The sequence below is a fragment of the Bos mutus genome, chromosome 17 (genome assembly GCF_027580195.1).
Source record: "Bos mutus isolate GX-2022 chromosome 17, NWIPB_WYAK_1.1, whole genome shotgun sequence".
NCBI lineage: Eukaryota > Metazoa > Chordata > Mammalia > Artiodactyla > Bovidae > Bos > Bos mutus.
The window spans coordinates 67,906,641-67,911,189 of record NC_091633.1 but is presented as its reverse complement, the minus strand read 5'-3'; the positions used below and the strand labels follow the sequence as shown (position 1 = coordinate 67,911,189).

The 4,549-nt window shown below is 42.7% G+C and overlaps 1 pseudogene; it reads left to right on the top strand.

Moving 5' to 3' along the window:
* The first annotated feature begins 317 nt into the window (after positions 1–317).
* Positions 318–4,069, top strand: LOC106701236 (small ribosomal subunit protein uS8-like; annotated as a pseudogene).
* The last annotated feature ends 480 nt before the right edge of the window (positions 4,070–4,549 follow it).

Here is a 4,549-nt window from a genome sequence, read left to right as displayed (position 1 = left end):
GTACTATTACCTAGTCTACAGTTCATATTCCAATTTTACCAACTGCCTCAATAATGTGTTTCCCAGTCCAAGATCCAATCAGAATCATATATTTATTAGTCACATCTCAGATAACCATTTTTAGAGAGTATTTCTCAAAAAAAAGAAAGAAAAAAGAAAAATCCAAATTAAAAAGCAATCAGATTATTTGCATTATCCATTCAGCTTACTGCCACTACCACCTCTTTACTAATTCACAAATCTGCCATTCTCCTGTGTCAAGCTCGATTCTAGACCTCTGCTTTCTGCCATCTTTCCCTGTTGCTATAACAGTGGGCATGAATATCCTGGCTAAAGCTCTCAAGAATACCAACAATGCTGAAAAGAGAGGCAATTGCCAGGTGCTTATCAGGCCACACTCCAAAGTCATCATCAGGTTTCCAACTGTGATGATGAAGCTCGGTTCAGTCACTCAGTTGTGTCCGACTCTTTGCGACCCCAAGGACTGCAGCACGCCAGGCCTCCCTGTCCATCAGCAACTCCTGGAGCTTCCTCAAACTCATGTCCATCCGTCCAGTCGTTGGTGATACCATTCCAACCATCTCATCCTCTCTTGTCCCCTTCTTCTCCTTCCTTCAATCTTGCCCGGCATCAGGGTCTTTTCTAATGAGTCAGTTCTTTGCATCAGGTGGCCAAAGTATTGGAGTTTCAGCTTCAGCAGCAGTCCTTCCAATGAATATTCAGGACTGATTTCCTTTGGATGGACTGGTTTGATCTTCTAGCTGTCCAAGGGACTCTCAAGAGTCTTCTTCAAAACCACAGTTCAAAAGCAGCAATTCTTTGGTGCTCAGCTTTCTTTATAGTCCAACTCTCACATCCATACATGATTACTGGAAAAACCAGAGCTCTGACTAGACGGACCTGTGTCAGCTTTTTAATATGCTATCTAGGTTGGTCATAGTTTTTCTTCCAAGGAGCAAGCATCTTTTAATTTCATGGCTGCAGTCACCATCTGCAATGATTTTGGAGCAAAAAAAAAAAAAGTCTCTCACTGTTTCCATTGTTTCCCCATCTATTTGCCATGAAGTGATAGGACTGGATGCCATGATCTTAGTTTTCTGAATGTTGAGTTTTAAGCTAACTTTTTCAGTCTCCTCTTTCACTTTCAAAAAGAGGCTCTGTAGTTCTTTACTTTCTGCCATAAGGGTGGTGTCATCTGCATATCTGAGGTTATTGATATTTCTCCCAGCAATCTTGATTCCAGCTTGTGCTTCTTCCAGCCAAGCATTTCTCATGATGTACTCTGCATATAAGTTAAATAAGCAGGGTGACAATATACAGCCTTGACTACTCCTTTCCCTATTTGGAACCAGTCTATTGTTCCATGTCCAGTTCTAACTGTTGCTTTTTGACCTGCATACGGAATTCTCAGGAGGCAGGTCAGGTGGTCTGGTGTTCCCATCGCTTTCATAATTTTCCACAGTTTACTGTGATCTACACAGTCAAAGGCTTTGACATAGTCAATAAAGGAGAAATAGATGTTTTTCTGGAACTCTCTTGCTTTTTCCATGATTCAGCAGATGTTGGCGATTTACTCTCTGGTTCCTCTGCCTTTTCTAAATCCAGCTTGAATGTCTGGAAGTTCACGTACTATTGAAGCCTGGCTTGGAGAATTTTGAGCATTAGTTTGCTAGCGTGTGAGACAAGTGCAATCGTGCAGTAGTTTGAACATTCTTTGGGACTGGAATGAAAACTGACCTTTTCCAGTCCTGTGGCCACTGCTGAGTTTTCCAAATTTGCTGGCATATTGAGGGCAGCACTTTCACAGCATCGTCTTTTAGGATTTGAAATAGCTCAACTGGAATTCCATCACCTTCACTAACTTTGTTCGTAGTGGTGCTTCCTAAGGCCCACTTGACTTCACACTCCAGGATGTCTGGCTCTAATCCAGTGTTCACACCATTGTGGTTATCTGGGTCATAAAGATCTTTTTTGTACAGTTCTGTGTATTCTTGCCACCTCTTCTTAATATCTTCTGCTTCTGTTAGGTCCATATTATTTCTGTCCTTTATCGAGCCCATCTTTGCATGAAATGTTCCCTTGGAATCTCTAATTTTCTTGAAGGGATCTCTAGTCTTTCCCATTCTATTGTTTTCCTCTGTTTCTTTGCACTGATCACTGAGGAAGTCTTTCTTATCTCTCCTTGCTATTCTTTGGAACTCTGCATTCAAATGCTTGTATCTTTCCTTTTCTCCTTTGCCTTCAGTTTCTCTCCTTTTCTCAGCTATTTGTGAGGCCTCCTCAGACAACCATTTTGCCTTTTTGCATTTCTTTTTCTTGGGGATGGTCTTGATCTCTGTCTCCTGTACAATGTCATGAACCTCCATCCATAGTTCTTCAGGCACTCTGTCTATCAGATCGAATCCCTTGAATTGATTTCTCACTTTCACTGTATAATTGTTAGGGATCTGATTTATGCCATACCTGAATGGTCTAGCGGTTTTCCCTACTTTCTTCAATTTAAGTCTGAATTTGGCAATAAGGAGTTCATGATCTGAGCCACAATCAGTTCCCGGTCTTGTTTTTGCTGACTTTATAGAGATTCTCCATCTTCAGCCGCAAAGAATATAATCAATCTGATTTCGGTATTAACCATTGGTGATGTCCATGTATAGAGTCATCTCTTATGTTGTTGGAAGAGAGTGTTTGCTATGACCAGTACGTTCTCTTGGCAAAACTCTGTTAGCCTTTGCCCTGCTTCATTCTGTACTCCAAGGCCAAATTTGCCTGTTACTCCAGGTATCTCGACTTCCAACTTTTGCATTGCAGTCCCCTACGATGGAAAGGACATCTTTTTTGGGTGTTAGTTCTAGAAGGTCTTGTAGGTCTTCATAGAACCATTCAACTCCAGCTTCTTCAGCATTACCGGTTGGGGCATAGACTTGGATTACTGTAATATTGAATGGTTTGTCTTGGAAACAAACAGAGATCATTTTGTCGTTTTTGAGACTGCACCCAAGTACTCCATTTCAGACTCTTTTGTTGATTATGTGGGCTACTCCATTTCTTTAAGGAATTCTTGCCCACAGTAGTAGAAATAATGGTCATCTAAGTTAAATTCGCCCATTCCAGTCCATTTTAGTTCACTGATTCCTAAAATGTCGATGTTCACTCTTGCCATCTTCTGTTTGACCACTTCCAATTTACACTGAATCATGGACCTAACGTTCCTGGTTCCTATGTATGGTTCTTTACAGCATCCGATTTTCTTTCCATCACCTGTTGCTGCTGCTAAGTCACATCAGTTGTGTCTGACCCTGTGCAACCCCACAGACAGCAGCCCACCAGGCTCCCCCATCCCTGGGATTCTCCAGGGAAGAACACTGGAGTGGGTTGCCATTTCCTTCTCCAGTGCATGAAAGTGAAAAGTGAAAATGAAGTCACTCAGTCGTGTCTAACTCTTCGAGATCCCATGGACTGTAGCCTACCAGGCTCCGTCATCCATGGGATTTTCCATGCAAGAGGACTGGAGTGGGGTGCCATTGCCTTCTCCACCTTCTATCACCAGTCACATCCAAAACTGGGCATTGTTTTTGTTTTGGCTCCATCTCTTCATTCTTTCTGGAGTTATTTCTCCACTGATCTCCAGTAGCATACTGGGTACCTACTGGCCTGGGGAGTTCATCTTTCAGTGTCCTATCTTTTTGCCTTTTCATACTGTTTATGGGGTTCTCATGGTAAGAATACTGAAGTGGTTTGCCATTCCCTTCTCCAGTGGACCATGTTTTGTCAGAACTCTCCACCATGTTTCTGAGAACTCTCAGAAGCATGGTAGTATTGGCTAATTTGAAATCATTGGTGATCACAGGGCTGGGAAAATTGCTGTGAATCTCACAGGCAGGCTAAGTAAATGTGGAGTGGTCAGCCCCAGATTTGACGTGCATCTCAAAGATCCAAGAAAATGGCCAAATAACCTTCTCCCATCCCATCAGTTTGGTTTCATTGTACTGACAACCTCAACTGACATCATGGACCATGAAGAAGCAAATGAAAACACACAGGAGGGAAAATCCTTGGATTCTTTTCCTAGGGACGTAATGCATCCAAAGAAAATGACTCAGTGGACAAAAAAATATTATAGACCCCTGAATACAGCAGCACCCACTCACCCCCAGCTCATCCCAATGTGATTCCCTAGACCTACCCACATCTCCTTCCCCCATTATTCCCACCCTGCTTCCAGGAGTTCTGCCCGTCCAGGGCACGGCGAGGCCACAGTAATTGCAGTGTTAGAAATTCTCACATATGGAGTGTGGAGAGAGATCAGCCCATTACGCACACCATTTCCAATAACCGTCTAATGGACTCAATGTACTGGAAATAGTTGCAGAGGCGCTTGACAACGAGGTGGGCTCGGGGATCCTTTAAGCCTCCTGGAGGTAAACAGCCATTAAACAGTTGTCTGAGCTTTGCTCAGATGTTGCAGCAATCAATATCTTGAAGGCATTTGATGAGGTTGACTTAGGAGGTATGATTTATTCATCCTGGAGGGTTTATTTTCACTGTATCT